Source organism: Microtus oregoni, unplaced genomic scaffold (assembly GCF_018167655.1).
Source record: "Microtus oregoni isolate MIOR12 unplaced genomic scaffold, Mior012 000001F_ref0000356, whole genome shotgun sequence".
Taxonomy (NCBI): Eukaryota; Metazoa; Chordata; class Mammalia; order Rodentia; family Cricetidae; genus Microtus; species Microtus oregoni.
Genome location: NW_024543060.1, coordinates 3,295,613 through 3,308,219, shown reverse-complemented (window position 1 = coordinate 3,308,219; position 12,607 = coordinate 3,295,613). Strand labels below are relative to the sequence as shown.

Genomic DNA, 12,607 nt, shown 5'->3' with positions numbered 1-12,607 from the left:
CCCACTGAGCCATCCCTAAAGCCCTACTATTCTTATGGCATCCACTTCTTTTTCTTTCCCAACAGGCTTTAACTTACTTGCAAATTCTTCAAGTGTTCGCCATCAGATACTCTCAGAAGTGGGCAGTGGGGCACACGGAGCCACAACAAGGAGCCACATGTTGACCAGGAGCTTGCAAGAACAAGAATCCAGAAATACCGTTCTGATCTTGGGTCCTTTCTCAGCAGACGTTTTGCTTCAGAGGCAACTGGGAGCCCCAGAAGAAAAACACCGCAGGCAACAGCCAGCCTCCCACCCCCACGGTTTCTCCAGCCCTGCCTAACGAGTCACAGTAATGTTTGCGATTAGCGAGGCAGCCTCTTGGCGGAGAGCGCAGAGCGCGCGCACGGTGTGTTCCCTCATTAATGCAAGCCGACTCCTGTGGAGGAGGTGGGTGGCAGGCAATTTCAAATCCTTTTCTTCTCCACCTACCGAAGAGATTTAGCTCTCAATAGCTCACACGAATGAGTGAACCATTTCGGTTATAAGATTATGATTTGCTCATCACCCCCCATTAACACCATTAAAGCAACCTTTGTCCTTTTTAAAATCTGTGCAGTCAAGTGCGCACAGCTAGAGAAAAGGAGCATAAAGACTGCCCAGGACAGTCTGCGGGTGAGACCGGGGGTTAGACAGGAGTTCCTTTGTCTGGCCTTGGAAAACTCCCATAGGACAAATAGGATTAAAAGGGACACTTTCCCTTCTCTGCAGCCTTATAAATCTCACCCCATTTCACAACCTTCTTGCCCTGCCACACAACCCTCCAGACCTCTGCCCCGGTGTTATGGCAGATGTCCACAGATCCCTGTGTCTCTGTGTCTTCTACCCCAAAAGGGCATAGATTGATTATAACCATTGTTATAATTGTTAGAGAGTGGATGAACAGACCAGAAGCCAAAGCCACAGGGTTGGCTTGTAGCTCAATGATGAGTGCTTGCTTAGTGTGAGTGAGACCCTGGGGGCCATCCCTTGCGAGATACACACACACACACACACACACACACACACACACATATATATATATATATAAAATCAAGTTACCAAATTAGGAGTGTAACTGGGGTTTCTATGGCAGAAGCCTAGGCTCCAGGAATCCTGAATTACTAGGCTTGGTCACTGGTGCCCAGAATGCTGATCACAGTGAAAAGTGGTGGCGAAAGCAGAGAGGAAAGCTACCTAAAGCAGCCACCCTGGAGAGAAGAACAAAGAAGTCCAGTGACCCCCCCCCCCCAGGTCTGACTTGGGTTACCGGTATGGGGTTTAACTTCAGACAGAGGGAAAACTGGGCCAGGGCTTGAGGTGTACATGATTAGCAGTCCTGGCCAAGTTGTGGTGGCTCTAGTGGACAGTGTCTCAGTTCTGGTTCTCCAAGAAGGTCTATTTCTGTCATCATGGGAGGGGATAAATCTGACTCTCAGGAGACAGTCGCCCCAGGCGGCAGCCTCACCACTGTGGATGATGGACCAAATCTTTCCCGAGAGGTTCTGCTATCCCCCTTGGACTGCAGCTTTAGTCCCATGACTTAACTCTGTGTCTTCAGACTTGAAGAGAGGTGAAATGGGTTAAGCAGACACAGCTCGTGTGCAGAGATAAGCAGATACCCCGCCCCCAAAGTAAAAGAAACACACACAAAATGAAGTCAGAGGTGTCCATATTTCCTCCTACTTTTAGTTACCTACTGGCTTTCTTTTAGCAAAAGCAGCTTCTAAGTGCCCATTGCAGGAGCGAACCCAGCTCCCCTGTCTCTGTGTCCATGCTGGTCTTTCGGAGCCACTGCCACGACAGCCCACTAGAACCACCCTTAGAGCAGCATCACCGGTTTGTTGGTCTGCTTTGAATTCTCTATCATTCTGGGGCTCCTCTCTGTAGTATAACTTGCTGATGGACAATGGAAGTTCATCACTGGGAACATAGAAAGGAAGACAAGAACCAGCATTTATAAAGCACCTGCTATGTGCTGGGTGCCCTGCCCTGCCCTGCTAAGCACCACACATGAGCACTGATACTCATTTGATTGGCATCGTGACTTAGAAAGGAGGTGCTAACATCCACACTTGGTGTTGCCCTCACTTAAGCCCCAGGAACTCAACACAGGGATGTTCCATTGTCCCCTTTAAGTCATGCCTCTTCTCCACAGTGCCACTAAGGCTTCTAGATGGTCTTCTGTAGCTGCATTGCTTGGACCCCTGCCTGGCTCCATCAAGACAGAAAGGGAGCCCTAGGTTATCAGCAGGCTCACCTGATTCTGTCTTAGCAGAATTGCTGGTGCTAAAATCCTACTGGCTACTGGACTCAAACAGCCCCACACACTCTCACTGCAGGACAGAGAAATTTATGAAAGCAGATGAACACTTTAGTAGGTAGCTGTGGCTCTGCCAGGGTAGTAGAAGTGTGAAGGTTGAAAGCTAAGCCATTTTTTGCTTTGGCTTTGTTGTTTTGGCTTTTTAAGATGGAGTCTCATGCAGCCAAGGATGGCTAAGAGCTCACTATACGGCCAAACACGGTTTTAAACTCATGGTCTTCCTATTCCCACCTCCTGAGTATTGGAGTTACAGGGGTGTACACGGTCACACCCTGCTAAACAGTTCTTTCTGTCTTTGAGAGCTGAAGGCCGTCTCTTTAATGATGTCACAAAACCACACTTTAGAACATGCCACACCTGATTCTCGTTGGCTTTCTGTGTTGGACACTTAAATGACTTCTCATCAACTATTTTTTTCCCACACACTTTTGTGTAGTGCTCAGAGTCCTGAAGCAGGGAGGCAAATGGTGTGGTTCCAGGTTCTTTTAATAAAAAGTGGATTTTGATGAACAGAACAAGAAAGCTAGCGAGTGCTTTGGGGTTGCAAGGGAAATGGCCATTTCCTGCCAAGGAGCTACAAAGAGACTAAAAGGGGATTTAAGTTTCAACGGGTCCTTCTGAATTGATTTTTATTTCCCAGTGGGTTGAGAAGGAATAGGCTGGAGTCTCAGGCAGTAAAGGCTCAGGGAGGGGAACATACAGCACACAGGCTGATGTGTAAGATAAAGGGCCAAGGGAAAAGATCAGAAAAATTTATGGGATTTTAACAGCATGGGAGGGTTGTGGGTGGTATGCCTGGAGCCGTAGACATTCCCTGGATCTCCTGGAGTCCCTCGCGCAGGGTCTCAGTACAGGCTGCCATAGCAGGTTGGGTAGCCCACAGTATCCCTCCCTATGGACAGCAGTTACCACTGGATTATCTGAGGACGTTTTCCCCCTCCTCCCTTTGGAAATCTCTCATCTGCATGAACATATTTATTTTCCTTTTATCCTGGGGTTTGTAATCAAACATGAATTTAATCTGCCTAAACACATATATCAAAGAAGCAAAGTTTCTATTTTATCCGAAGAAGCTAGGCAGAAGTCAGGCATTCACACTCCCTCAGCTGCCGGGGTGTTCTTTTTTCCTGCTGGAAACAAATGTTCTGGCTAATTACTGAAACTTCAGGACAAAGATCAGGGCACAGAGCCCAGCTCCACACTGTAGCTCGGATCCGTCATGTTGAGTTTGACTATGCTGCCATTACACCGCCCCTGCCGTGATTAAAGCCTAGCTTGCCTCCTACTTGCTGGGTGCTTTAGCCAAGTTATTTAGCCTCTCTGTTCTCAAAATTGTTCATGAAGTAGGAAACAGAATATTTTATATGTTCCTTCCTTGGACCAATATTGATCAAGACACTTCTGAGAATCAGAAACTGTACCAGTCATGACCTCAGTAAACACGGCTTATCCACTTACAAAGACAAGAGGAGGGTCCCTCCCTGCTGTCTAGGTCTCATGGGAACTTCTGCTGGGGGACAAGAGACAGCAATAGCTTTACCCAGCATGCTGCAATGCCAACATGCCAGGCAAAATCTGCCTACTGGTAGAGTAATGGCATAATGGTTCTGGGGATAACCAACCACTTTCTACTTGGATCTGAAACCTGTTTCACAAGAGGGAATTTGTGTCTAGCAATGTGAACCTGGTCAAAAACTCATAACTGGGAGGTCACAGGCTCTATCGAGGAATGGTCATAATATCAAACTGCCTTCTAAATATATTTTTCTAGCTATAGAGTAATGGTGTTTTCAACCTTGGTCAGAGATATTGTTGCAGGGGACATAGTTAATATAGAAATTCATTTCTGGTCAAAGTGCTGAAAACTGAGATTGTGTGAGTGTGTGAGTTCATCCCTAAATGCGACACCTATATCACACACACACATACACACACATACACACACACATTCAGGAAACATTACAGAAGAGGCAGAAAAATATATGCGTCAGAAGACGAGGGGATGATGCGAAGTCTGTCTTCTGGGCATGATCGGCTGTTGCACTCGAGAACTCGTATCAGATATGGCTACCTGGTCAAAACTCCAGCACAGATGGAGATGGGATTCATAAGGCCCCACCCCACCTGAGAGGCCATTGGCAGTTGATGGCTACTGAGAGAGGGTCATTTTTCCTTGAGTGTGTATGGCCACTGGTAGATTGTCACTGGCTTCAGGGTGGTGCCATATCTATGCACATATGGCTGTGTACGGTAGACTTACTGGAAGAGGAGGAGGAGAAGTGATGGGATGATGAAGGGGAGTCCAAAGGGAGCTGGAGGGAGAGTTGGGACGGCTAAGATCAGAACACACAAATTCAAATAGTTTTTTTTTTTTAAGTAAAAAAGGCAGGGAAAGAAATGAAAGACCAGAAATTGCATCCCCACTGTGTGTGTGTGTGTGTGTGTGTGGAGATGTCTTCTGGGACTTCACATATGTTTGTAGATATAAGTATGACTCCTGCCAGGCAGGGATTTGCCACATTCTGCAGTAAAGCAGCCAAGGAACACCCACAGTAACTTGACGGTGGCATTCAGCTATTGAATGGCAGAACCATGCTGTGAGCTGTTCAGATGGTGGGAACCCAGGGCTCATGTAATTCTGCACCACTGTGGCATAGGCACTGGGAACAGAAGCCTCCTATTGTTCGATCTATCTATCTATCTATCTATCTATCTATCTATCTATCTATCCATCCATCCCAGATTGGCCTTGCCTGAGATCTTCCTGCTTCAGTCTCTTGACTAAGATTAGAGTCACACACCATCAAAACTTTCACTGGACTTCTTGATGGATAAGAAGCCATCTCTTGGCCATCCTGTTGTACTTTTTTCTGCTTCCCATTCAGCTCGGAAGGATGAATGCCTACAGTCTCAGCCCCCACAGCCTTCAGAGGATCCTTGCCCACCCTGCAGGTTCCCTGCTTCTGTTGATATCTCTGGAGACTTCCTGCGAATCACCATTTGGTCACTCCCTCTTAATTATTCACAATTACCCAAGTTCCCAGTCCTGTAATAAGCAGAAAGAAGGGTAGCATTTTCTAAGACATGTGTGTTTAGTGTTGCTGGCAGATTGGTAAACTTATTAGTGCCTCTGCACACCATATAATTAAGATCAAATTATCAGAGAGTTTAAAATAGTGCCTGCTGCAATTGTGCTGCTGAAAAGACTAAGGGAAATTTTGCCTTCTCAACTTATACCGTTTACCGTCGCCCTTTGGCTAAGATTTCCATTCTTAGTGCACAGAGAGCTAAGCAGAATGCTGCTCATAGCTTGGTGCAAAGGCACTTGCTTTCAGAAATATTACTTCTGTGCCAGGCATGGTTGCATACACCTGTAATCCCAACACTCAGGAGGCTGTGGCAGGAGGATTGGGAATCTGAGGCCAGTCTGGGCTACTTAGCAAATTCCAGGGTAGTCTTGGCTACACAGTGAGACCCTATATCAAAATAATAAGAGATGGGAACTGGAGGGATGGCTTAGCACCGAAGAACAGATACTTCTCTTCCAGAGCACCTGAGTTCGGTTTTCAGTACCCACATTAGGTAACTTACAGGTGTCTGTAACTCTAGGTTCAGGGGGATCCAGTGCCTCCAGACACCTCAGGTATTGGCAATTGCAATCATAGCCTACACACCCTACACACACACACACACACACACACACACACACACACACACACACATTAAAAATAATAAAAATAAGTCATAGGACCTAGAGAAATCAGTCAGGAAGGAGTTTGCTGTATACACATAAAGACCTGAATTCAGATTCCCCAGCACCCACAGCATATGCCAGGCACTGTGGCAAATAACTATATTCCCAGAGCTTGGGAGGTAACAACAGAACTTGTTTGGCAGGCTGGCCACCCTATCTGAACTGGTGATCTTCCTGCTCAGTGAGAGACCTTGTCTCAGAAAATAAGGTGGAAAGTGACTGAGGAAAATACCAGTAATGACCACCAGCCCCCCACATGCAAATGCACATATGTGCATGTTCACCTGAATGCACCATACACAGGAGGGGGAGAGGCATGGGGAGTGTGTTAGGAACATCAGAAGTCAGGGGACATATTCTTGGTCATCTACTGTTGCACCCCTAGAAGGGTCCTGCAGGTGAGTCAGCAGATGCAAGTCTGGACAGAGACTAAGGTAGATACTGAGATATGACTGGTTCTTGGTGAGGTTATCCCCAAAGCGGCCAGAGTAGGTTCTTCAGGAAGGGACTTACAGGTGTATGTTATCATCGACACCCGGAACCATGAGCAAACAAATGAAGGCAAGAATGCCTGCACTGGGGACCTGGGGAGAGCTAGCTGTACAACAGGAAAGGAGAGCCCAGGCAGATACACAAGCTGAGCACAGCAAGGCGAGACTCTTCTGGGCCCTGAGTTTAACAACATAGTCTCTTTTCCTAGGGATTTAGTCAAGGGGAAAGAAGACAAAGAGGCTAAACCAAGTTGAGAGTGATGAGTGCTTAAGTCTGGGGTGCTGGCTAAACAGAAATGTGGTAAGTTTTCTGGTGGTCAGGTGTAGAGAGAAAGTTCTGGGGATGGGAACACAAACAGATTAAAAAGCCTGAGGTTATACAGGAAAGAAACAGGACAAGATAAAGTTCCAGGGATCCTCCTGCCTTCCTGTTTCCTCTGCCCCTGCCACACTCAGCCCTGGCGTCTATGAAGCTATCACCATGGGTTTTAGGAAGACATACGTCCACGTGGCTGAGAGCATGAGCTCAGTGTTCTAAGTTCATATCCTTGCTCTGCCGCCTACTGGTGCCTAGAATAGTGCCAAGCATACGGTGGAACATAAATGAGGGAGTGAGTCAATGGCAGAGTACTGGCTGTGAAACCCAGCAAACGGATCGTGCTGAGTTGCAGTGTCCTCCCTGTAAAACGGAGACGATGGGGACTCACAGGACTGCTGAGAGGATGGACAACAATGTGAAGCCCTTATATCAACTGGTGCCTCGATGGATTGGAGATGCACCCCTGCCCCAGAGGGAGAGAACCAGACAGTGGCATTCCCCCAACCCACGACAACATCACTTCTCAGCACGGCATGAGAACCACTTTCTTCCAACCATCTGGAGCAGAGGCTGAGCATGTAAAGGCATCCAAGAAGACAACTTGACCTCACTGAAAGCCAACTTAAAGGATCTTTAGAGAGAGACCTGTAGGACCCCTACTTGCTACTGGTTCCTCAAGGGGCAGCTGACCCATGCTAGTAGTTGGGAGGGCTGCACCATGATTTAGTTTATGAACCAAAATGTAGTCAACACGAGATGAGAGCCAAGGACATCAGGGGGAGGCTTCATGGTGGAGAGAAACACCTTGCAGCTGAATATATGACTCGATGACTCGGGAAAAGCTAAAGTCCTTTGATGGGGCAATAAACAGACTTCTGACACTGGGCACCAGAATTCCTCTTGGAGCCAAACTGTTTTGCATGAGTCTCTTGGTGCTAGAGAGTGATACTGGAGAAGCCTTGCATTGGTAACACTTAATGTGAATAAGGGATAAAGTAAGGGGAGAGGAAGAGAAATGGATGGTAAGGTTGGGCAAGAAAGGAATGGGAAGGCGAGATGTGAGCTTTATCCAGGAGATGCATTCCTTGCCCTCCCTGCGGATGCGTTCACAGCCCTCGGTGTCGCCTCTTTGCTTGGACTCTCACTGGGGTGTATCACTAAGTCTGCTCTCTCAGTTCAGCGATGCTGGTCAAATCCACATCTTCTTTCCACCACTGTTGCTCTATTTTAGCAACCCACCACTGAGTGCTCCCTGATGAGTGTCTTTCTATATTTCTCCCACCAGAGTCACGAACCAGCCTACAGAACATCACCAAAATGAACACTCCCATGAAGCGTGCTAGTGAGAAGCAGCAGACTGTAAGGACAAGAAGAATATAGAGGCTGCAAGGCGAGGCTTCCTGGTGTCCAGTCTGAGTCACCCTGCGATGAGCTGTCTGTGAGCCGGTCAAGTGCCTTAATCTCTGTTTGCCTTGCATGTTTCTCCTGTGAAATGGGAGTGATGATAAGAGTGCCCCAAACAGGTGCAAAGTAAGTGTGTGAACCACCTCTGGAATTAGGGATAAAAATCATAATTGTATTGACAGATATATAGTAGTCAAAGCCTTGAGCATACAGGCTGTGAAGAGGGTTCTTTTTTCTGGAGATTTTGCTAGAAGAGCTACATTATCACATCGGGAAAAGGAAACCATGATCCCCACCTCACAGTGAACAAGGCTGTCACACCAGATGGACTGCACTCCTAGTATGAAGAGCAATACAACAAAGACAGCAGAGAAAAAACAGTATAGCTTTATGACCTTAAATAGAGAAAAATAATTTTTTGAATATTAAAACAACAGCATTCACAAAACAATTGTGCAGAATGCACAAGAAATTGACACATTTTAGATACATTGCATTCAATGTAATCAATGTTGGATGATGGAGGAAGGTCATTGGTTAAATAAAAAGAGACTGCTTGGCCCTCATTGGTTAGAAGATAGGTGGGAGGAGTAAACAGAACAGAACGCTGGGAGGAAGAGGAAGTGAGCTCAGACTCCACAGCTCTCCTCTCGGGAGCAGACGCCTCAGAGAGATGCCATGCTCCCAGCTCCCAGGCAGACGCACGGGATGAAGCTCTGACCCAGGATGGACATAGGCTAGAATCTTCCTGGTAAGCGCACCTAGGGGCGCTACACAGATGATTAGAAATGGGCTAAATTAATATGTGAGAATTAGCCTAGAAGAGGCTAGATAGAAATGGGCCAAGCAGTGATTAAATGAATACAGTTTGTGTGTTGTTATTTCGGGCATAAGCTAGCCAGGCAGCCGGGGTGCTGGGGACGCAGCCCCGCCGCCCTTATTACAACAGTTGGGCATAATACACTAAAATTAAAAATGTCTACTCATCAAATGGCATTATTAAAAGAATAAAAATTGGGGTGATGAAGATAGCTCAGCAATTAGGAGCACTGGCTGCTCTTGTAGAGGACCCAGGTTCAATTCTTAGCACCCATGATGTGGTTCACAGCCATCCATGATTCCAGTTCCAAGGAATCCACCACCCTCTTCTGACCTCCACAGGCACCAGGCACACACATGATGCACAGACATACATGCAGGCAAAAACAATCAAATACATAAAATAAGCAAATCTAAAATTTTTGAAAGAATCCTGTATGACCCGTAGAATGAGAGAAGTGATTTGGAAAATGAATATCCCGGAAGTCTTTCATCAAGAATACATGAATAATTTCCTACAAGCCTATGCTTTCAAAAGACATTTTTTCAATAGGGAAACAAACAAAAGACTGTGTCGTCTCCAGAGGGACATTGCACAGAAAACAAGCCCGTGGGAAGGTGATAAAATCCCTTGGTCAGCAGGGAAATGCAAGTGAAAGCCAAAATGGGGTCTAGCCTCATGCCAATCATGGTGGCTAAAATTACAAAGGAAATATTAAGAACTGAGACCTAGAATTCTCGTACGTGGGTGTAAGAATGTGTGTAGCCGTGACGCTGTGCTACACTACTGTCCAGTACTTCCAAGCTGCACGTGTAGTCCACATTCAAAATAGACACATAGTCACCAAGAGCTGTTCGTAAGAATGTCTGTAGCTACACCGTCCACAAGAGCCAGAAGAAGATACACAGGGAAACGTACTTCCAGGAGCTGCTAGAGCAATGGTGGGTCACGACTCCTTTGGGGCTGCAGATCAGATATCCTGCATGTCAGATATTTACATTTCGATTCATAACAGTAGCTAAATTATGGTTATGAAATGGCAACGAGTTAATTTTGTGGTTGGGGTCACCACAACATGAGGAACTGTGTCCAAGTGTCACCGTGTTGGGAAGGCTGAGAACTGCTGTACCATGGAGCAATGAAAATGAGCGGATATAGCCATGCATAGCAACGTGGATAATTTTCATGTGCATAATGCTGCAGGACAAGAGGCTGGACTTGCACGAGCACATGCATTGTGATTATGTTCTTCTCAAGCAAGGAGGACAGCAGGTCTGAGAGCCACCAGGAGCACAAGTCAGGGAGCAGAGTGAGCCTCGGAGAAGGAGGCCAGCTTCAGCGAGGGGGGGACTGGGGTGGTGCCAACATAAGCAATGCTTCAGCCGCATCTCAAGGAGAGGCTGGGACTTGGCCACACAGAGAAGGAAGAGTGATGTTTGTGATTGAGGAGTGAGTAATGGGCTAAAAGGCCCTGAGGTTGCTAGGCAGTTTGGAGAAGGTGTTGTTGTTGTGATGGTCCAGGCGGGAGAGGGGAGGGGCAGAGAGAGGCAAGCAGTGAGAACGGCAGGCAGACACAGGTATGAGCCGGATGATCTTGTGGATGCTCTTGCAGTTCAAGAATAATTTAGCGAGCCGGGCAGTGGTGGTGCACGCCTTTAATCCCAGCACTCAGGAGGCAGAGGCAGGCAGATCTCTGTGAGTTAGAGGCCAGCCTGGTCTAAAGAGCTAGTTCCAGGACAGGCTCCAAAGCTACAGAGAAATCCTGTCTTGAAAAGCCAAAAAAGAAAAAAAAAAAAAAAAGAAAAAAAGAATGGTATCTGAAGCAGCCCAGATGAAGGGAGGGCATTACATGGACACTGTGCAGATAAAGTTCACTTTTGCAATTCCCCCCCCCCACTTGGAGATAAAAAAAAAGATGTAGAAAATGAAAAGAAAAAGAAGGAGAAAAAAATAAGAAAAAGAGAGACCAGGAGTGGAGCGTGGGCTTCAAACATGGCACATATGTTAATGTTACTTGGGTACTGAAACCAGTCTACACCTCCATCCTTTAGGTGAAAATTCATTTCCAACTGAAGAGAACAATTTAAAAACACGGTGTGAAACAATGAGCACATGAATCTGTTGTCTAAAAGGCCCCAACAGAATGTTTGCCTCGGCGAGCAGCCTTCTGGGGAGCTCAGCCAGCAGATCCCAGCTCCAGCAAGGATCTGTACTGTTCTAACGACGTGATTTGCAATGAGGAAAAAAAAAGTCCTTGCTTATCTAATGCATGCTTCTGAAGCTGCCTGGTTGGCAGGTGCTTAAGAGCATTGAACAGATGTCCGTCTGATGCACCAAAAGTCCTACATGTGCTCTGAAAGCACATATGCACTCAGTCTCTGCTAGAACGGTGGAGAAAATTCCCAGGAAGACAACGGAGGCTTCACACTTTTGCCTTGTTGGTGTCTTTCTTCAAGTGTGAAGCCTGTATTAGTGATTGCCCGGGGACCAGCACTGGGGGCTTGCTGACAATATCTACTTTGTCTCCTCCAAGCAAGACTAGGGTCAAGGGTCTCTCTCTCTCTCTCTGTCCCTTCCTCCCTCCCTCTTCCCTTTCCTTCCTTCCCTCTTTCCCTCTCTCCCTCCCTTTTTCTCCCTCTTCCTTCCTCCCTCTCTCCTTCTCTTTCTCTCCCTCTCTCCTTCCCTTTCTCTCTCTTCCTTCTTCCCTCCCTCCCTCCTTTTCTCTTTCTCTCTCTCTCCCCTCATGGGGTGTATGGACACGTGAGTGTGGGTTCCCTCACCCACCCCCCCTTGCAGTGTATGGATGTTTGGGTGTAGGTGTCTTCACCCATACTGACAGGTTTGGAGGTCAAAGGCTAAAATCACTGTCTCATCTCATTTATCTCTGCACCTTATTTTTTTTTTAGCAAGATCTCTCAATGAACCCCAAGCTCATCATTTTGGCTAGATTAACCATCTACCAACCCCCAGGATTTTTCCGCTCTTTCTACCCAAGAGAACATGATGGAAACAGAGAGGAAGCACATGGACACCCCACAGTTGGGTCAGTGGGACTGCCCATTGTATCTTTCTCCCCATACCTCACCCCAGCCAGTTTCTGGATAACTTTTAAAAGCCCTGAGATGAGATGTTTATGGAATCGCATCATTGGAAACCTGTTTCTGCAATATAAGACGCTGGCTTCCTTCTCTTACTCTCCCATCTGTGAACCTTCAAGAAAACTTTCTAAGCACACCCTCCTGTTGCTCATGAGTTTCATCATTTGAATCCATGAGGTAAGAACCCAGAGGCTACTGACTCCGGAAAGTGTTAAGTGCATCTGAGCGGCCCACATCCTAATTCCTGAGTTAAGTTCTGCCAGAGACAAAAGAGAATACTTGCATTGAATTCAAAGGCACTCTACTCTTCATAGATTCCTATCATTTGCATATAGTTTGTTTCCAAAATCTATGTATCAGAGGTCTGCACCCTGTGTCAG

The 12,607-nt window shown here is 46.7% G+C and overlaps 1 long non-coding RNA gene across 1 annotated transcript in view; it reads left to right on the top strand.

The window, feature by feature from the left end:
• LOC121462742 overlaps window positions 1–12,383 on the top strand; it is a 28,247-nt gene extending 15,864 nt beyond the window's left edge. The window contains exons 2-4 of the long non-coding RNA XR_005976364.1: window positions 66–429; window positions 8,191–8,435; window positions 12,036–12,383. This is a non-coding gene — a long non-coding RNA (uncharacterized LOC121462742). The remainder of the gene's footprint in view (window positions 1–65; window positions 430–8,190; window positions 8,436–12,035) is intronic.
• The last annotated feature ends 224 nt before the right edge of the window (window positions 12,384–12,607 follow it).